General features: G+C 34.5%; 1 protein-coding gene across 4 annotated transcripts in view; it reads left to right on the top strand.

Annotated features, from left to right (window-relative positions):
• GRIK2 (glutamate ionotropic receptor kainate type subunit 2) overlaps positions 1–23056 on the top strand; it is a 354898-nt gene that overhangs the window by 10718 nt on the left and 321124 nt on the right. The window lies entirely within an intron of this gene.

Genomic DNA, 23056 nt, shown 5'->3' with positions numbered 1-23056 from the left:
AGACCGTTTGGATTTAATGGAATTTAGAAACAACGGTGCACTGCACACAACTCTTACAGAACGAGAATTTTAATGACTCATTCAGGGTGCTGACTACATAGAACGTCCTGGACGAGTTTAATTGAAAGGGCAAAGCTGATTAGCTGTATACAGTCTTTATTGCACTAGATAGGGGAATTAGACTTATCCTTTTAAAATACTCATTATTGCATTATCAAGATTTAATGTAGGTTAAGAAAGCTTTCATCCATGTGGGCTTTCTGGAATATCCCCAGATCCTTTCACCCAGCGTTTGGAACACCAATAGTCTCATAAAGTGATTTTCACACAATTGCTGATAGCTTGAATTCTTACTGACTGCTTATTCTTACTGATAACTTGCTTCTTACTGACTGCTACTTGTCCTTTGAAGAGATGCAATGTTCAAGTAATGCCTCCAGTTTAAATGTGGTTGCTGAAAGAAATGGTTTCTGCCACCAGAGATAAAAAACTAGAGAAAAGGAGATTTTTCTAAATTCAAATACTAGAGTTTAGTTTTATTAGTTTAGATTTAGACGGGTTTTTCCCCATTTATCCATGTATTTATTTTATACCAGAGAAAATCCCCTCAATTTAGAGAAAAAAGCAAACCAAACATTTTGTAGTCATTGTAAATAAAGCAGATCTTTGTACTCTACTTAATGTATTTACCTTGTCTGTTTCTGAGTTTTAACCTTCATCCCCTCTAATCTCTTTCAGAGGAACAATTACTAGAAGGTATGTCAATAATGCAAAAGAGAAAATAGAGGGTGTCTTATTTCCATACTCCCCAATCTGCAAGGCAAATTAATTTTTCCCGAATAAGCTTTTTATAGTGTTATGCTGTAATGTATGTTGGAAGATTAGATTAAACAGCATGATAACATAATGACATAATGTCATTATGCTGTCACATCTGAACTGGAATATGGAGAATCAAAGATCACAGTTATATTAATACTTATAATTTTGTGCATGTCTTATGCCATCCATGCTGTGTTCCCCCCTTTCTTCTCCTCACTCTCACCCCATTTCCCCCTGAATACTTTAGTTCCTTTGTTATAAAACAATAGTGTTGGGCACCTTCAATTTAAACAGCCAATTTGTAAATGTAATGTACAGTAATGTAAAGAATACGGAACAAATAAGTGATGATCATTATTCCAATAGTGGAGCTCAGCCAGATTTGTATAAAGCAGGTGTTATAGTAGAGCTATGTAAAACACTTAGCAAACTCAAAAGCATAATCTAAATTTCATTAAAAAGTACTTCTTAATGAATTAAAACCACCATGCTTTTTTTCCTTTAGGCAAAATTTAGAAGTGAAAAATGGGTGCAAATGCTCAAGTCAAGAACGCTCTTTTTGCATTGCTGCAGAACTATGCTTGTATCAAAATTTGCAGGTGACTTGGATCAGTCATGATTCAAATTTCCTTGAATATTATTCTTCTAGTCCAAAATTCTATTGAAACACAGTAACTCATCTAAGAATGTGTTTGGTAGGTTGCTTTGAAATGAAATACACATTTTTAGGTGTATTTCAACAAATTTTTTAAAGTGTTTCCACTTCCAGGTGTTTCTGCCTGTGCCATAGAAAAAGAGGTTCCCTGCTGGTATTGTGAGTGGAGACTACAGTAGGAGTAGTTAAAAGCACAGCTACACTGTAGAGTTTAGATTGCAAAGTTTGTTCTTAGCTCACAGTAAACTTTGTTATCTGTGCACTGGAAGGAAAATTCATTTATGGGTTTTAGAGACTCTAATTTTTGGAGAAGATACATTAATGTACATTAACTGAATGTCTGTTTTATTATTATTTCCACTCACAGACTCTTTAAAACCTAATTTTTTCCAGAAAACCCCCGTGATTTGGATTTGAGGTCAATTGAACTAGGAGTGTTGAAAGTGTCTGTCAGTCTTCTGTCATGAAACCCCTCATTGTTGGAATCATTAATTCTTGTACAAGGCTTTATAACTGACAGAAGAACAGTCCAGGGAGAACTTTCCTATTTTGCTGTCAGGAACTGTTGTTATATTCAAATTTTGATTACTTTTTTCCCCTCTTCTTTTCTTTTATCATTATATTTTACTTTGTCTCCGTTTACTAATTTGAAAAACATACTATCTGATTTCAGTATCTATAGCTAAAGGTTAGGGTCATATATTTACAGACAAATGGAAAAATGTGGTTTCATTGGTGGGCAGAATAATTTTGAGAGAAAAATATTTGGTTGGTTTTTTTTTTTAAATTTTTGATCCTGTATTTTATCCTTTCCTCGCACTTTGTCTTTTTCCTTATTTATTTTGAAATGGTGAAATGAAAAGTGATTACTTAAATGAAAGAGAAATGCATATTTGAATATGTTTTTTTTTCTGGGTCCTTCTTGTAAAGTCTTTGTTTTTCTAACTTTCTGAGAAAATCCATGGAAAAAGTAAAAAAAATCTGGAAGTCCTCATTTCTGTCTTGAAACTAAACTCCTAGTCTAAGCCATGCCTTAGGGCTCCTCTGCAGCATTTGGGGAGTGAAAGAGGCAGAAGGATTAGACAAGGTTGACTTAAGCTGGATAAGTCTAAGATGGCTTAAGTTAGGCTAGATGAACCATGTCTCTCATGGAATCAGCGACATGGGGAAGTCAAAGTGGGGTTTTTTGTTTTCTCCTCAGGCTTTGGTGTCTATCACAACATATTGCATTTTTTTTGGATGGAAATTTATGATGATGATATATCAATGGATCATCAGTTTCTTCCTGACACAAAAATACAAAAATGCTGAATCAGACACTGTTCACTCATTCTGCTAAAAACTTGCCAGCAAGTGGGTGGTGCTTGTTTTCACAATAGATAATCATAGTTAGTCCTGTAAATGAGGACTTGTTTGTGAACACATATATTTAACTGATTACTTTACAGAAATTTATTCAATAAAGCTTATCAAGTTTCTTCAAAAGGTGTAGAAATATTTCACTCTGAAAAACTGTGCCATCTTTGTACACAGTTCCTTATGTATGTCCAGTACAGTGTTTTAAATTGTTACATTACTCTGAATGCAGAAATATCTATTACTTTAAAATGTTTTTGTCCTAAGGTAATTGATACTGAATGTAAAAAACTTTTCTTAAAAATAAAGCATATACATGATTAGGTAATAATCCGGGTAAATTTATTAAAGATTAGTTTATTGAACTTGCCATCCATTTGGGCTTTTGTCCTTCCCTGGGAGCTAAATATATACAAGCTATTTCAATCAGCTCAAGAGCTAAACATATGTCAGCTATATCAATCAACTCACATTTATGCTGTTATTTAGCAGTTGCACAATTAGGACATGATTTACCAAAGAGTCCATAATTAAAATAATTACACTAGTAAGCATGAAACATTTATAAGAAAATCTGAGTCTCACAGTTCACAATGGTAAAATTTGACTTTCACTTTTTAAAGCATGTAAGCAAATATTTTCAGTCCTGCCCCAACTGTTCAGATTGCAAAACTTTGATGAAGCCAGTTCTTCTACTTACTTGGGAACCAACTAATTCTTCTGTTTCTACCTATATTTTTATAGTGTGAGTGCTCAGTCATCAGTCAGTACCATACATTGAGACTGTCAGAGATGTACAGTCCTTGAGAGTTTAGTGCAAAGTTGACTTATGATGGTGTGCTTTTATATTTACACCACAGATGAGAGGAAATTATGTAAAGTCTCTTATGTAGCGATTCGAAACAACGATTTATGGATCAAATATTGGAATAAGATAACTTGCTGTATGCCTGAGGTCTGATTATTCTCTTTGTTCTGCTCAGTGGCTTATGTTAATATGGAGTGAAATAAGAATCAAAGCTGTAAGCTGTAGCATGCTGTTTAGGAAAAGAGTAGCTTGGATTCCTCTCATGCTAAAATGAAGAAATTGTGCTAAAGTTCATGGGTATTTGCCAGTTTATCCTAGGTACAGTCATTGCCTCTATGAACTGGTGTTGGAGTATTCCTAAGTTGCATGATTAGGTCCATAGAGATGTTGAATACAACACTCTTCAAGCCAAACCAGCTGTGCTGGTTACCATTAGCAAAGGTGCTAATTCCAGGACCTGTCTTTCCTTGTAATTTTTTTCCCCCAATTATCTTTTAAAGTTACACTACCTTTTTTTGCACCTCCATTTGTTGTTCACTTATTATTTACCTTAACAATATAGAGGCATGAACTATAAAACAAATGCAACATCATGAAAATATTTGACTGATGGTGCTTTTTGGTTTGGATTTTTTTTAAAGTTGAAAATGGTATGCTTGTTGGTTACTGCAGTTCAATAGTAGAATAACCTGTTTTACTGATCAAATACTGTAACACAATCAGAAATATTGTACTATGTAGAAATATATGTAAATAACAGTAGCAAACATAAAGATTGCATATTCTGTAAGAGAAAACTATTTTCTAAAGCAATAATCTCACTGATATTTGGAACATTTATCCTAGAAGGCAGGAAATCTTTAAAAGAAGTTTCATTATACTTATTTGTTAAGAATTTGGGTGAAAAAGTACTTTAGAAAAATTAGAATGACACAGAGTACTCTAAAAGATCAGAATTAATTTTCTTTTAAAATGCTTAATCACAGTGGTTTTAGGTTTTATATATTAATGGGAATATGTATGTTCACATTTTATGCATTTTAATAGCAAATATTTAAATAAATGCTTAAAAATGTCATAGAGAACTTTTAATAAATTATCAGCATGTATTTGAATATTAAAATGCATCATTCTTGTTTCTTATTGGGCCGCTAAATGACCAATATCAGGACTGAGCCCTAGGGAATCTAACTTGTAACCTCTTTACTTATCTGATTTCTACTGTTCAGCAATGTTTACAGTTTTCATGTACGCTATACTAACAAAGCTGGGATTTTTTATTTAAATGATAAGAAGACCTTTCCCCAGCCACATTTTCAAGTTAATGATTATGCCTTTTAAAAAAGTATTTATATATTTAGAAATACCTATTTTCTATGGTGTTTTGAGGCACCCACGTATGCTTCTAGTCCCTTCAGCAATGGAAGTTTGATGTCTCACTCTCTAAGTCTGATTTTTGAAAATATTACTGTGCAAAATTCAAATGCAAGGCCAATGACTGGTCATAGCTAATTTGAGGTGAAACTTGGTACTCTTATTTTTAAAAGAAAATATCAATTACTGAAGGAGTATGTCTTGCTAATTTTTAACAACTGTGCTTTTGAACCAGTCCATTTTCAAAGCTAAGTTTTTGGTGCTTTCCTTCATACCTTGAGGTGCTGATCTATTTCAGTCAATGAACTACTTGGACATGCTCCCAGATAGTCCTGACAACACTGTTCTCTTCATTTTGTTGAAAGAAAAACAGTTGATAAGTGGGATGGAGGTGGTTTGAACAAAATAATGCAGATGAATTCAAGGCCATCAGTGCTGAACAAATAACAGAAAGGAATTGAAGAGGGTTAATGGAAAAAAACCCCACTGTTTGTCTAAGAAGGCCATATACAATTGTGCAAATAGTAAGATTTTTGTTTCTGTCTAGTCAAAATCAAACATAAAGATAACATTTGACAAAATGATCAGATAATTTAGCAAAATAAGCATTGCTTTATTTTTTTTTAAACGAAGAATTCATTCAGTTAAATCCCTCTGCTTGTTATTGAATATTGAGTATGATGTGTACATAAAGAGCAGAAACATAGTTAAATAATTTGGTTTTGCCTAGATTTGATCTTTTCTTAGCCTTGAAAGAAGCATGCATGGGGTCGGTTCAGGAGAAAGGGTACAACCTGTGCATACCTCATGTGTAAGCAACTGGGGGAAGAAAATGGAAATTTGTGAAAGATACATGTGACTTCCTTCCAGTAATGCTATATGTATTTGTTTGGATGTCCTTGAGAAGGAAAGACTATAACATATGAGTGTTATTAAGGCTTATCTCTTCAGATCTTAACAGACTCTGTCATTCACGACATTCAATATGCCTGCAGAAACTGACTGTGTGCCTGTGATACAGCTAAGAAAAATGTGTTCAAAAATGCATTAAATCAGATTTCATAATGTCTTTTCAAACCTGCCTAAACAATGAAAAGCCACATTTAAAGATCAAATCAACCTTAGTCAGTCAGAGCATGCTCAGTGTTGTCCATTTGTGACCTTTTGTGTCCAGGCATTGGAGATTTCAAATTGAGCTGTAGATTTCTATTGTTTTGTGATCATCAGTGTTCATTAAACACTACTTTTGCTATAATTTAAAGTAAGGCTATACCCTGTTGTCAAATAAGGAGTGTGGCTTGCTTTTCAGAGTATTTTTTTACTCTTTTCATTCATGGGAAGATGCTTGAGTTGGATAAAGCTGTTGTATTTAGCTGTCGTGTGGCCGCAGGCAGTCTGTTCACAATAATTTCCTTTTTTGTCCTTACTGTCATCTTCTAGTTTATAGGAGTTGTAACACATATTTTTGGAAGCCTTCTCCACTTTGTTTCTACAGGCAACTGGTGTTCTACTCACCAGAACCTATCTGATGGTTCTAAGGATAGAAAATTAGAAGTGCTTTGTCTTCTACTCCACTGTGGTTGTATACTTAAAAATATTTTCACCAATCCATGTTAACAATTGGTTATTGTACTTCTGATAAGTCCCTTTACTTACTTTTGGCAATAATTTGAATGTCACAAAGTTTTCTTTGTGACTTGAACAAAGGAACTAAGCAGCAATAATTTCACAAGTGCAGCTCTATGTGGATGTGTGCAAACACACACACAGAGGTTTTTTGTGCTGTGGTGACCCAAATGCAGGAAAAAAAAAGGTGGGAGTATGTTTCCTTTGCTGGAGTTATCATTAATGTAAACCAGGAGAAGTGCCTGAGGGTGCATCAGAGGTCTTTGATAGAAGGGCTCATAATGATTATCCATCTGCTTCCTGACAAGTAGTCTGAGCCTGGGATAGCAAAGAGATGTGAAGGTGAAAGAATGTGTTCTCACAGGGTGTGATCATCATGAATATTTTCAAAGTGGTCTTGAAAATAAAAGATTTCAAGCAATAAAAAACGAAATTTAGCAAAGAATGCACTAAGTAAAGCATATTTATGACAGAAAAAAAGAGGACACTAGAATTTCCTATCCTAAAAAAATAGGAATTCCTTCATTCCTTCTGTGAATGAAGCTGAGGATGTATACGTGCTCCTACCACAACACCCCACTGCAACTGCTAAAATGTAGAAGTGGTTCTTGTTAAGACATCAACTCTGTTTGCCATGGACCAATATTCTTGGCGTAAGGAAATCTTAATTTATAGAGGATTTACCTGTGTGAGAACCATAGTAACTTCCTTTCAGTACACTTTTAAGAGGAGATAATTATGCCAATGTTTCAGGGTTCAGCTAGCAGTGCTGTAAATCAGTAGAGCCTTGTGAAGTCCATTTCTGCTACAGTATAATCTCTTAGTGAGATTAAAGCTACAGTACTGCAACAAACCTCTAGGTGAGTTTTTTGAGCCTTGACTATAAGGAACCAGGATATGCTGAGCTTTTAGTTCTTTGCTGATCAATTATGGGAACTCCTGAGGAGGCAGAAGATTATTATCATTACTTCTGTATTTGACTCGTCTATTTCATCAGGCACATTTTCTAGAAAACCTTACCCACATGGATAACTTCCCAAACATAGTTAGTAGGTTGAAAGCCAGATGAGATTTTAATTCCATGAATCCCCTGTTCAACAATAATTTTAAAGACCAAGAAGCTGAAGTAGTAATAAAATAGTAGTTTAAATTTTAGAGTTCATGTAGCTCTGATATTGAATTAATAAATGGAAACTAATTTTGTGTATTTTGTGAGGAAGTAAACCCACTGATAACCAGAAAATATTTGCTTTGGTGTCACCATAAAGGTAGTTGAGGTATTAAGCAAAAAGCGAGGAAAACTGGAAAAGGGTTAGTCTAGGTTTTATTGAAATATTTTATGGTTGGTGAAGACTGCTTTGTGCTGTTATACAAAATTTCAAAAAATTTTCTATCAGTGCTGGCAAGGAATAGGGGTATGCTAAGATTTTCAGATGCTTTATGAGTACTTAAATGCCCTAAGTTCGATATTTCATAGATACAGTGTTAGTAACCTGGACTGCAATGCTTTTGATTTTTCAAATATTTTTAGCCCATGTTTTATAATTATGTCTCTTAACAATTTTTTTTCAATATTTTTAGAAATTAGTTACCTTTCAATATAATTTCATATCTTTAAGAAAACCAGTTATGTTTGTTTATTTACTTCACAGGGAAATTTTTTTTAACACATTGATTATTTCAGAACTAGGACTAATGTTAAAACTTCTGTAAAAAGTGCTATATATTTAAAAAAACCCCTAAAACATTATCGTGATTACAGCATTGTATATATTTATAATAGTTTTTTCAGTAGCAACCAAATGTTTTCCTTTTTGTCTTATGGAAACACTTTGTTCAGTAACACAAAGTGGTACAAAACTTTTTCAAATAAACTCAAGTTCCATTTAAAAATGCTTTAAATTATTATATGTAAAAAAAAATATTGGTCACTACATTCACCAATATTTTCATTGACAACTGCAAAAAAACAAATTATCTGAATTTCCATGATCATATTTCACTACTACACTTCCACAACCTTTTCTGCTGCAGGGCTGAATGTCTTTGCCTGAGTATTACTTTACCAAGTATTAACTTTGCCTTGTTCCATTAGTATTCCATATTCTTCCTTGCCATATGACATCTTTTACTGGTATTTCAGCATTTATGTAGAAGAAAGAGTTAATTTAAAGACTTTAAATTGTCATTGGAGATCTCCAGTATAATGTAGTAAAATACTAAACAGAGTCCTGACAATTTTGCTTCTCTGAGGTTTGTGTCAGCAGTGATGTGTATGCCTCTGGGTATGAAGAGATATGGAGGACGGTGTTTTTAGCTGCACAAGCTACTATCTAACTTGGCAGCTTCTTGTCTCATTTCTCTCAGAAGAAGAATGTATTCAGCTGGGGTAAAAATGTGAAAAAGTTTATAGGAAACTTGGAGTTGAGTGCTTTGATCTTATTTATTAAACCAACCAAAACAAGTAATTTAAAAAAACCCTGAAACCCCAAACTAAAATACCCCTCCAACCCAACCCAATGTAATTATTTTAAAGACTGGAAAATACTATTTCAAGAGTGCAGAAACTACAGAGCATAGTTTCATGCTATACTCAAACAGTGCTGCTGAGAAATGTTACTGTGGCACAAGAAAATAACTGTTGGCCATTGTTAAATAGATAGATCATTCTGATCTGACCTTGATCAGAGAAAGTTTATTATTCAAAATAATCTCACAGTTGCCCAGTAGCTGTTGAGAAGCCCAAATCAGCTCACTGCTTATATGGAATAGAGCTGTATTATTTTATTTTTCAGTATTTTAATGTTGATATTTTATTAAAGACCTTGTGTTTGTGTAGTTTAAGCAGTTGGAGTTTTCATCCACAGACCAAGATTCTTCATGTGTCAGTTTTCTAGAACTATTTCTTTTGTTCAAAAGAAAGAGCTGTAAGTATAACCATACATAAAACTGATGACAGAAATATGAGATGATTCATTATAAATAAATCTTAAACAACCTTGGTGAAGGATCTTGTATTATCTATCTAATTTATCCTTTCTTGAAAGGGATCTGCCATGACCATGCCTTTTTGACTGCATACTACTCCAATAAATAGATAAATGTTGGTAATGACCAGAAAAACACAAGAGAGAGCAACTTCAATCATGTTAAAACCAAGTATTATTTGTAAAAGAATGCAAATTTAAGTGAATACCATTCCTAAATCCCTGTAGTTCTTGGTAATTTTCCAATAGTTATGGAAGTTATTTTTTAGGATGCTGCTAAATGCTGAAAATTTATTAAATAAATAAAGTTATCTTTTTAGAAAGAATGTTAGTCAGCCATGTGCCACAATTGGATTTTACATTTGTTTTTACAGGTGCATCTGTCAGATTACAATGGGAAAAGCTGTGTTTCAGAACTGGGTGTCTTACTTTCATGTTGGTTCTCAAAACATTCTTAAATCCATTCTAATCCTGCTTAATAATAATATTAAATGTTGTTATGGTAGTGATATAAAATTCCTGTATGTGCTTTGCGAAACATTAAAATTGCATTTTAAGAGTTGTCGTGGTAGGTCATAGGATTCCACTTGAAGTGTTAGAGAAGAAAAAAGCTCACATAGAAAATTAAACATTTCCTAAGTCCTATTTTTGCTTATGGAAATAAGAGGTACATATTTTGTCATGTGCCTGTGCTCTTGAATTAGAGTACACCTATTGGAATTCACCATACATACTTTTCAGTCTGATCAAAATAACAAACAATTTTTTACCTGTGGATAAACTTGATTTTTAAAATTAAAGTCTGGTCGACAATCATAGGTTATGCTTAACGACCATACATTTTGCATTTAAAAACTTTTGGCTTTTAAATGTGAGTAAGTTTGGAATCTCTGGGTTGGGTTTTTGGTTTTTTGGTTTTTTTTTTTTTTTTTTTTTTTTTTTAAATTTTTTTTGGTTGTTGTTGTTTTTGGTTTGTTTGGGGTTTTTTTGTTGTTGTTTTTTTTTTTTTTGGTAGGTCTTCTTTAGGGTATTTTGGGTGTGCTTTGTGTGTTTGGGGGTTTTTGATCCATAATAAATTCATAATGTTTTTTAATTAAATGAAATTCCACAAGTTTGGTTTTGAGTCAGCATTCTGAGAAATCTGTCAACATGAATAAGATATCTACTTCCTGATAAAACCAAATCCTCCTTCCCCAGTCTGGTCACAATTTTTTTTTTTTTTCAGTTTTTGCACAAATAATCTTTGATTCTTACACTGCATTTTCTACACTTGCTATTTGTGCTTGGGCATGCACTTGAGGGTGCAGCCACTCTGGATCATACATCATCTGATTCTTTTTCTGAAAGGAGAGAACTCCTAAAAGTTAACATTTGACTTTAATTCTTCCACATTTTTTCCATTATTAACGTTTGGTTGATGAGACCAGCATGTATGACAGTAGTCAATTTTACTGTTACTTTGTTATTGAAGCTTTTCTTCGCTCAGACTTGTCATGTTGAATCTCCCATTACTGGGAGGTTGGTTTTCCCTCACATTTTAACAGACTGTTGGAGTAATCTCAAAGATAGGCAGTCGGCTTGTGAGAGATTTTATGGCTGGCTAAAGACCTGTAAACAGAAAAAATTGTCTGTTAAGGAATCTAAGAGTTGATGGATTAACTTCTTACATTCTATTAAAGAGTCAGGAAATGCTAAGAACAAGTTGAAATATGCATCTATAAACAAATAGAATCTGAAAATTATTTATTTGATTTTGACTCAGGTTCAGGGTTTATTGAATCCAGGATGATTCTGTGTGCTTACAGGCTTGACTTAGAAAAGTATACCCTACCGGGCTGGATAACTGTGAAACAAAACAATTCTTCAAAGATACTTAAATCTGATTACTTGAGACTAGTCAAATACCTATTGCTTAGAATCACAGCATTCAATGAATTTGAGACTGTAATGAATGACTTCAGTAATACAGAAGTTAAATATTCCCAGAAATAATAGTAAAAACTTTGCTTTACATCTTAACTTCACAATTTTGATTTGAAGCTTAATGCAATTTCCAGCTTCAGAAAAGATTCTGCAATTTCCTTGGCAAATTTATGAGACTATATCCAAATAACATAATTGTTTTACAAGGAATCTCTGTATTGTTCAAAGCAAGTATTGTGGACCCTTTCACTTGTTGTATGTTTCATAAAATAAATGTTATTTTGAAGCACATATATCAAATCAAAACAGATGGGTCTCGAAACAAAGCATATGGGTATACATATGCCTAGAATGTTCTTTAGAATGAACCTCCTATGAGCTGTGTTATAGAATTGTTGGGAAATGCTCTCCTGGTGAAGTGACTGTTTTTGTCTTTTTAGATACCAATGGAAATGTAGGTATTTAACAGCAAAATTTTACTGTTATTATGTTTACAACATAATATCAGTGGGTGCTGGGAAATTACTAGCAATGTTTCCAGCACTACTTTCAATAAAATGTTTCCAGTGTAACTGTAGACAGCATCATATGAACAGAACTCATTTTTTTTGCTGTTCTTGAGCTGGGTGAAATGTAGGCAGGAAAATATGAAATATCTTCAAGCAGTAACTAAATAATGTAAGTGTTTGTTTTCACTTGTGGAATGTGTTACTATTCTGTGACTATTTTTGGCTGTTTTCTTCTTGTCTTGATCTTGGAACACCTAAATGCCAACATCTCAATATGCACATAGAGCAGCCTGACTAACTCCTTTAAAAATGAATTGAATTAGTTTTTATGTCTGAGGGAAATCTCAGGAACAGATAATTTGGCAAGGCTCATACAGTAAACATTATTTTCTATAACCAGAAATGCATTTTCAATAATTTATTTTTCAGTGGAAGTAAATGCTGTCAAATTAACATATTGCTTCTCTTAGAATATGCTGGTGAATGTCTGAAAAATTCCAAAGGTGGAATTTCCATTTTGCACTGTGATTGCTTTAAATAAAAGAATATTGCTATACAATTTTAAACCTTAAGAACTGAGTAATGAATAATAGCTCCTGGACTTCTTTGTTCTGTTTTTTGTTTTATATTCAGTTTCCATTAATTTCCTTCTTCATTAATCCCACAGCTTTATCCATCCTTTGCAATTTCAAGCTAGAGAAAACAAATTAAGGAAAAAAACTCCTGTTAATTGACTTTATTTGCTTTAATGCTGCTAGCCCATATTATCTGCTCTCTTAAATTGAGTTTGGGATTGCCAGCTTTAAGGGTATTACACTGCATTTTGGGATGCTGCCAGCATATCCTGAGTAAATATATTTAAATCAAAGCTGAGCTGCTTAAAATATTCATGTTATGCTCTTAGTATGGTTTAGAGGAATGTGAAACCATTTAAGACTTGCAAACCTGTTTTATGGCAAAAAATGCATTGGGCATATAGCCTAAATTGATAGTCACTGTTAACTTTGTTTAATAGGGAATGGTTTCATAGTTTTATTAGCAATTGATCATCATGATTTGAAATGTATGGCATAATGCAGCTGCAGAAGTTATAGATGTAAAGAGAAATATTTTTAACTGAAAACAGCTTTGAGAAGAGGAATATTTTGAGTAGACAAATTAATCCATGTCTGCTTTGAACAGTTAAATACATTTGTTTTATGTAGAAAACTTTGAATATCAAATTCAAATAATTCACTAATTGAAAATTCAGTGTATTTTTAAATTGTAAGACAAAAGAGAAATATCTACAAATATGATGGTACAAGCATGGTATCCTGTAAGAAAAACAAACACAGAAATTTTAGTATTCCTGAGGCTATTCTGCCTCACCTCAGTCTCCAGAAAGGTGATGGAATGCCTCATCCTGGAGGTCATCTCCAAGCAATGGAAAACAAGAAGGTGATCAGGAGCAGTCAGCATTGATTCATCAGAGGCTTTGAATCATGCTTTGCCAACCTGGTTGCCTTCTACAATGAGACAACTGCCGGGATGGATGAGGGGGGAGCAGTGGATATTGGCCACCTGGACTCCAGCAAGGCTTTTGGCATTGCTCTCATGTCTTCACAGGGAAACTCTGGAAGGGAATGGCAGATCCCAGGGGGCTGTGATCAGTGGCACAGGGTTTAGTTGGAGGCCTGTCATGAGTCCTGTCCCCCAAGGCTCAGTATTGAACCCAGTATTGTTTAACTTATTCATCCATGATTGGACAAATGCCTCCTGATTGCTACAGAATCCAGAAAAAGCAAATTCTGTTTTGAGACTTATAAAACTCTGGATTTATTCTACAGTGTGCTTACGTAGGTATTTGTTCACAAGTGTCCATCTCATACAGAAAAAGACAGTTGAAACCCTGAATGGGATAGGGATGTGTGTATAATAATATGGGATGGGGATGTGTGGGGGAAGAAGGCTTAATACCAAGCCCTGTTCAGTTCCTGAATTACCAGTTCTTAAAAGGTGCTTGTAAGAAAGTTGGGGACAACGTTTTTAGTAGGGTTTCTTGCCACAGAACAAGGGGTAGTGGTTTTAAACTAAAAGAGGATTGATTTAGATTAGATCTAAGGAAGAAGTTTTTTACTGTGGGGTGGTGAAGCAGATTGCTCAGAGAGGCAGTAAATGTTCCATCCCTGGAAACATTCTAGGTCAGGTTGGATGGGGCTCTGAGCAACCTGATCTAGTTGGAGATGTCCCTGCTCACTGCAGAAAGGTTTGACTAGATAGTCTTAAAAGGTCCCTTCCAATCCAAACCCTGATTCTATGACTCTTTTCAGGGAAAACCAACTCAGGGTAGATTATCCCATGTGGGAAAGGGAGAAGGGTGGACACAGACATATTAAGCCTAAAGCTGAAATGTGTATTTGCAAATAGGGACATATGTGCATGTATAGATATAACACTTTATTTTTGTTTCTCCAATATCTTGGTGTAATCTTATTTTATATTTTTTAAATGAAATTTTGAATCTGTATTTTCACCTCTATGACTAGATGTCTCATACTTACATACACGGATATGCAAATTGAAGTTTCTAGTCAGTACCTCATGTTAGCTTCTACAACTCATCTGTGGAGCACTGTGATTTCTTTCTCTCCTCCCCTTCATTTTCAGCACAATTCCTTTATGGCTGTTCTTTGAGTTGTGTAAAGCTTATATTTATATGCTTCCAAGGCTGATAGAAGGTGGAGATTTTAACCCCCTCCCTATAAGGAAAATATTGAATCTGCATGTCTGCCTCCCCAAAATATGTCTCTGCAAGATTACTAAGTCATCCCATCAGCTACCTGTTAACAACCACTAGGTTGCTGATCATGGTCACTTAGTGGACTCCCTAAATTATGCAGGGATTTTAGATATGAACTTTACCTTGAGGCTATGCTCTGAAATCCCTACGTGGGTCTAGCCCTTAGTTGTACCTTGCTCCAAAATGAATGCCCTGTTTCACCGGGTTACATTTTTCACCTCATTATATGTGTAATGTCATTGCAGGCATGACAGCAGCACTGCTGTAAATCAAAGAAAATCTCACGCAGCATTTTAAAGGGATGTTTCATTTCATTCACATTATGTTCACCTTTAAAACTACTTTTCAGTTATAGTCTTTAATTTCCTTTCTGGGTTACTGCATAGAAATGTTAAACAGTGTAGATGGCTATAGTAACCCACACTGATGGCATCTGAAAACTAGATAAATTACTGCTTCTAATGAATGATATGTGCATATATGTATTTAATGTACAGCTCTCTTGTTCATCTAATTTCTAGTAATTTCTATTTCACTGATAGGGTGAGAAGAATCCACTTGCTCTGGATTTCTGGAATAGATCCATTGTGAAGACCTGCACAGCTACTATTTATTTGTGAATAAGTGTCCTTGGAGGATAGGATACATGCTCCTTGTGTTAAGTTCTTTTGCTGCCATTGTGCTGTCAATGATTTTCTTTCTGTATATGTGTTAAGAGCATCACCCTTAAAAATAAGCTAATGGAACACAGAGAGCCAGAAAGTCCTCCTAGTAAATATTTCCTTATTATTTCCTCTTTTTGGAATAAACCCTTGCAGTTTCACTTTCTGCTGTGGTTACTACTTTTTTTTCTGCCAGCAAAAGGAAAAGTTATTCCAAGGCTAAGTGTTTTGAAGCAAATATCATTTAGCAAAAGGAAATAAATCTCCTTGCAAAATTTCTGCTGAATGTAATGGAATTGAAATAAGACACAGTAAAATGCCCTGATGGCTTTGTGATCAGTTCTCTCTAATTCTGCTTTCACATAAGGAAGCAGGTCTTCTGAATTCAGTGAAAGCTGTGTCTGAAAGTCTTCTTGCACAGACCTGAATGGCCACTGCTCCCTGAGCAAATGTAGAACTAAGACATGAGATTCCTGTATCTTATAGATACGACAAAAAAGAAGTGAAAATATTTGAAAACATTTGGTTCATAGCTTTACCCACATATAAGTCATGAAAAGGCATTGGAAAAAAAGTCATAGTTATTCTTCTTCCAACAGTATGCTCAGATTTGATATGTAGTTTTTAGCCACATTTTTGCACACAGGTGAAACAGCCTCTTAAATTTTGATAATCAGTTGGAGCAGCGAGATAAATATGGGACACTTCCAGAAACAAATCAAAATTCGCATGGTTGTAAGATGCCTGCTGAGGCAATTGGCAGGATTTCCAATGCTGACTCTTGGAACCAGCTTGCCTGGAGATGCTTTGAAGCACAGACCTACCACAGAGGAAATGGTACCTCTCTGTTAAATAGCTGACCTAATCTCTGTAGTCAAATAGCCCTGTGAAGATTTCTAACACCATTTAAAAGGTGAGGTTCTTATTGCTTTATATTTTCCTTCCACTGTTCTATATATCTTTAATGTATATAATTTTCTTCCAATGTAAGTGATGGCAAGAGATTGAGTCATGTTCTGTGTGGGCAGAATGTGTTGTCATTTAGAAACTTAAGAGTAACTTAAGCACTGCAGCAAAGGCTTTTTTGGTTGCTTGTTTGTTTGGGTTTTGTTGTTTGTTTGTCTGGGACTTTTTATCACTGTAATAGATGTGAGATGCAAACTAAACTGGTAAATGTTTTCAATTAAACAGAAAGTTTTAGGTCCCAGATATATATGCAAGAAATTCAAGAAGCCTCAAAGATTTTTTTATAAAAAGTGGAAATAATGACTAGTTCTTTCCAGTGTGTCCAGATCTTGTTACAGGTTATACTAATCAGTCATATCAATATTTGACTGTTTATTTCAAAAACTAAATTTGGGGAATTGCATCCTAAAAGGAAAAACAATGTCCTGAGTTAGGTACTCAGAATCTGTATTGGATATGCAGGGAAAGGAAGCCAAAAAAATTGACGTGTGGAACAGTGAATAGTCAAAAATTAGCAGATAAATGGAGAATGACTCATGTCCTCGAATTGGATTTTGTTCATAGCTATGAAGAGGTGGCTTTGTGTCTCAGGAGCTATTTTTACAGTTGTCTGTAAATCTGGCTTTAAAGAAACCCAAAAAACTTACAATCTGTTTTATCACATTCTATTTGAAGGACTAGTAGAGAAGATGTCAATTTTTTAATAGAATTATTGAGTAGCTAATTCATTCTTACAGGATGTTGTAATTCTGAGGCCAATTTTTGCTGTGTATGATGGGGATTTAATACACATCTGTTGCAAACCTGCTGCTGATGCTGTTTCAGCTTCTGTATTATAATGTATTGAGGCAGACACAGTAAGAAGGAAAAGGACTTTCTAGCTTAGCAGTTAACAGACTTGCTTGCAAGAGTTCTCTTCTAGACATAAAATAACTTTTTTTATCCCTTGACTGTTAAAGGCATAATAATCCTTCTGGCAAAAGACTGAGCCCCATGACTCCTCCTAATCTGTTGAGTTTTATACTGCTCTTTCTTCCTCTGCTGATCTTTTGAATCTTGAATTCTTTAATGTACAAGAGAAATGCTTCAACAGAAGCAGGGATTAAAGGCATTCACCAATTCTATGACCTTTGAATTTTCAGTAATTTGATGGTTAATACAATCAGATTCAGGATTAAAGCATAGATTTTAATTCTTGCAAGATTGAGGCAGGTGAACATATTGAGCCCTGCAAAAAGTTAGGGAAGTGATCTCTTCCTGTGGCTGTTGTGGTATTTTGTGTGAAACCAAATCCAATAGGCATGCTCTCACACCAGCTATCAGATTAAGCACTGCAGGCAAAGCAGGAGGAGGAAGGGCTCATTTCTTCATGCACACCAGCAGGTCTAAGCCTGACTTGAGTACAGTCTTGCTCTCTTGCCACTGTTGAGCCTTAAGTGCTTCCAGGCACGCACAAAAGCAGAACCTTTGGCAGGTTGGGAGTGTTAAAATAAGAAAGAGGCTTTACTGGCTTTAGGTGTTAAAGGATTAGTTGATAGAATTAGAAGGAAACTGAGTGGGATGAAAAACTAGAATTGAGGCATTTGAGCTTGGGGTGTGGTAATTACTAGACCTATATATTAGAAGGAAAAATAAAAGTGAGGGTGTTGTTTTTATTGAACCAAAGAAAGCAAAATAAATCTAACAATGTTCAGATGTTTTTACAGTAAGAAGCTTCATAATTTCTTTGTTATAATAGCAGTGGGTGGGCAGTTTTTTTCCAGCTAGTTTATGCAGCTGATCTATGCTTTGACACTGCTGTAATCAGCAGTCAATGACAGCCACAAAGCCTTACATATGCAGTGTTCCCACAAGGTGTTCAATATGTTAATATTAGGAACAACCATACTCACCAATATAATTGAATCAGAGAATGGCTTGTGTTGGAAGGGACCTTAAAGGTCATCTAGTTCCAACTCCACTGCTGTGGGCAGGGCCACCTTTCACTAGACCATGTTATCCAAAACCATGCCCCACCTGGCTTGGAGCTCTGCCAGGGATGTGGCATCCACAACTTCCCTGGGCAACCCATGCCAGTGCCTCATCGCCCTCACAGCCAAGAATTTCTTCCTAATATTTAATGTAATCTAGAACTACTCTCTTTCAGCTTAAAGCCATTCCCTCTTGTGCTATCATGGCATGCCCTTGTTAAAAAGTCCCCTCTGACTTTATTAAAAAAAGGAACTGGAAGGTTGCTATAAGGTCTGCCAAAAGCTTTTTCTCCAGGCTGAATAAACCCAGTTTTCTCAGCCTGTCTCCATAGAGGAGGTGCTCCAGCCCTCTGACCATATTCATGGCTCTCCTCTGGGCTCCAACAGGGTGATGTTTCCTTGCCTCAGAATTCCATGGCTTTCAATCAGTGTCTGGGCCCATTCTTTTGAGTTCCTGGAAGTTCTGGATACTTACTAAGAGGTTTTCACTTGCTAGGACAAACCTGGTTTACAAAGTATTATAGAAATAAACCATGTAAGAATTAGCTACAAAAATATCAAAAGGGAAAAAGCCCTCAAACCAAATTTAGAGGTGACAATTATAATTAGCTTAGATAAGGAAATCACACATAAAAGCATAAAGCAATGAAGGCATACTTGTTTTTTCTTAGGAGAAGGTCTAAAAAAGTTATGTGTAGCATAAAAGATCCTATATTATTACTATTTAAGGGATTTGTTGCGCTGAAGATTGTCAAAATAAGAGATCAGTTTCACATAGCCTGAATAGATGTTTGAAATGAGATTATACGGATGACTGCAGTACACGACAGCTTCTCTGAAATTATATATTGTACGTCTAGACAAAAAGCAAGTTCTCATATTGCCTATGTATTTGATATCTGGAAAATTATTTTGGGGAGCCGTGCAGTTCATTCAAGGTGTGTAGTGAAATATGAATACAAAATGATACTGACGGTAAGGCAAAAACCTGCTTTTGCTGGAAAAACAAACATCCCAGAATTATCTCTTCTGGGAAAGGATTTCAAAGCTGGGGAAATAATAGATGTAAGTGAGACTCAGTGATTTCATTGAGGTGACTGGTACAATCCAGCAAAAATGTTTAAAGCATGCTCTATTTCTACAACACTCAGCAAATCACAAAATATTCATTTCTTTATTTACATTCTTAAGTAATAAATCTGCTAGCAACCGAATTAGCTTCCTGTGTGAGGTAAATCAATCCTCTGTTGAGATTATACCTTAAAAGTTGTAAATATAACAAGAAAATGTCATAGAAAAAGTAGTTACTTTTACAGAATATAAACTAATAATGAAAAACTTTATGCTTAAACTTTTATCTAATGATTAAAAGTTTTTTATTTTTGCTGGCTTGTTTTGACGTCTTACACAGAAATGAAATACAGGTAATTAAAAAAATTAAAAATACTTTATAATAATTATTGATCCTTTTCCCTGTTATATAATGTTCAGAAAACCCTTATGAGCAATTTCAAGAGTTAGAAAAAAAATCAGCAGCCTAAATCCTCCTTCACTTTAGAAGGGTAACACTGCACAATGTGCATTAATGATGTCATTAGTTGGGCTTCTTGATTTGGAGTCAGTTTTGAAGATAGATTATACAGGAGATATTGCAGTGGTATGATAATTGTTAAGTGCTCCCTATTATGTATGGACACGGTAACAGACATGCTATTAAACAGAGAAAGTATTTTCCAGAAATTCTAATTATAAAATGTATTATATTCTCATAGAAAATAATTAGTAATAATTAGTAGAAATATATTACCAACAATGAAAAAAGCAGAGACCAGCAGGTCTCTTTACCCTTTTTTAACCAGCTGGACAGGATTTTATGCTATACCTTCTTTTAGAAGTGGCAGAAGCTTCACACGGACTGACATTTAAGCTGAAGATTAAATAAGAGAACCAGTGTTCTCAATATTAAAGGGCAACCTTTGATAAAGTAAGAGCACTGGCTAGGGCTAGTGAGCTGGAATATGAGCCTTCCTGGAACGAGGCAGCATAAGCATAAAATGAAAGGTGTCCAAGGTCAAGACGAAATAGACCTTGCAAAGAAAATTAATATGAAAAGTTTTCTTAGATTTGTAAATAACAAGAATAAAATATAAAGTTAAAAATACCCACTGAAACAAAAAATGAGATGTGTAGATCTTTCTAGTAAAGATGAGTTGAGGAGTGTATACTCTGGGACATCTAAAACCTGAATGTTTTGTTCAGTGATAGGGCACTACTAGATGTACAATCTCTGCTAGTTCATGCTAAACTGCCATATATGTTTATATGAAGGAAACAAAAACCTCAAAAATTAGATTTAAACAGAAAATAGGAATTATTAAAACGTTGCATGCACTGTAGATTTCATTTGCTGAATCTATCTGAGAAACTTAGTTTTTATTAGAAAAAGTTGGTCAAGTAAATCTAATCTTTCTAAATTGCGAAGTGATTTGACAAGATGGTACATGGGAAATGCCATAGTTAGACTAGAAATGGTGACCATTATCTTGGGATAATGTTAAGAAACTGATTGAAAAGGAGGTAATGTGGACTGTGCTGATGGGCAAGAGTAAAGGTAGCATTGGTGTATCAAGTTACACTTTGACAACAGCTTTTAAACTTCCTAATTACTAAAATATTCAAGAAAAAGAGAACTGTGAGGGTGAAGTCTACATGAAACAAGAAGGACTATCCTGATGACAGGATAGTAGAAATGAGATGAAATTTGAAAGATGTAGTTTGCCTATGATTTAAGGGCATAAATATATGTGTAAAAGAAATGATGAGATGCAGGAAGGAAATGCCAGATTACAAGGAATGTACCTGGAAAGGGGTAAGCTATTATGGTCACCTATATTCAGTCAAGATGGACAGAAACTGAAAAAGCAATGCAAAGAAAAGGAAATGGGAATTGTCAGTGAACAAAAACTTGCCTTAAATTAGGAAACTAAGATAGTCTTATCCAGTCAAAACATTATTGATGAAATATAAGGCTATATCTATGTGACACACAAAGTGAAATTTTTGGGAGGCTAAGTTACCTAACTTAAAGGAGAATGCTAATATAGGAGCACCGTTGATCTCAGACTGTCAGGAGACTATTTCAGGGCATTTTGATTCACCTTCCATAGGAACAGTGGAGTAAAACGTGAAATTATATTTAAGGCAGAGTCAAATAAAAATAGATAGTATATCTGTGACAAGTTTTTGTGTTTGATGAAAAAGGTTTCAGAGATCCCCTCCAGTCCACTGTTTCTTTATATTTGAAGGGAATTTGTTACCATAGTAACAGGCATGGAGGCTGAATTGCTTTATTATTGCAGTCTAGATAGCATGGACAGTGAAAGAATTATTTTTACTTTGTTAATTTTTCTCTCAACCCTGAGTGGCACTTTGAAAGTTAAAAGGAAATGCTGTGCATTTGTACTGCATAAATGTACACTGCAGACTAATTGTCCAACATTGTCTTGGCCTCTTTGGGTGCTTGTGTCTAATCAATAGCTTTGACTTTTGGGCCACTGATGTTATTTGTAGATCAAAACAGAAAATAACTTGCTACATGATCTGTCAATGTATGAATTTTATGGAGATCAATGAATATCAGGTTTTGAAACTGAAAAAGAAAATTTTCATATTTAATGGTTTTCTAGCTCTGGACAGCAGCGTGTAGCAGCACATGTATTTTCATAATTTAAAGAAGTATTGTAAAAAAATTTACAATGTCATTAAAAGAGGATTTTATCATTCTACCCTTAATGCTGTATTATTCTATTACAATGTTTTAGAAGTGCCTAATGATTTTGTCTTTGGTGATGTGAAAGCAAGATGAGCACCTGTGATTTGAATTTGCATTTGATCTTTGAACAACAATATGCTATCTCCCCTTCACGAGGTCTTATTTTTCCCAAGAAATGAACTGATAATCGATTCTTTATCTGGATATAGATATGTCCCTTGTTAAACTCTGGGTAATAAGGTGTCCTGGTACTATGTTGACCAATTTGTATTCCACTAACACCATAAATAACTTCATAAATTTTTACAGCACTGGACTATATCTTGTTTCAAGAGCAGGGAGGAACTGCAAGCACAGTGAATATGCAAAGCTAAAAATAAAGAAAATTGATATAATAATATTTGGCATAGAAACCTAGTTATTACTTACCAATATGTTGCACTCCAACATACAGAAAGTATAACTTTATATATGTTTCTGTTATTTAATGTTTTGTTCAAAATTAAATGTTACATTGTTGACATAGTTAATTTCTATGTTATGGCAAAACCTCAACAGATAAAAAGATAAAAATTGAATATTGTTGCAATGGAAGATTAAGACATGGTAGACACTCTTTTTCTCCAGCAGGCAGATGATATTATGAAGAGTCATTGCATAGATCCCTTCAAATAATGACTTTGGTGTATTTATGGGGATTTCTGCTTTGTATGGGGTTCTCTGGGGTTTTGTTTTCTTCTTTTAGCTTTTTTTGGTTAGTTGGTTTGGTGGGTTTTTTGTGGTTTTGTTTTTTTTTTTTTTGGTCAGACAGTGCTTTTATGCTGGTCTGAGTCTGTTTAAACTT

The sequence above is a fragment of the Melospiza georgiana genome, chromosome 3, assembly GCF_028018845.1.
Source record: "Melospiza georgiana isolate bMelGeo1 chromosome 3, bMelGeo1.pri, whole genome shotgun sequence".
NCBI lineage: Eukaryota > Metazoa > Chordata > Aves > Passeriformes > Passerellidae > Melospiza > Melospiza georgiana.
Note: the sequence above shows the minus strand (reverse complement) of the source record. Positions and strands in the feature narration are given on the sequence as shown.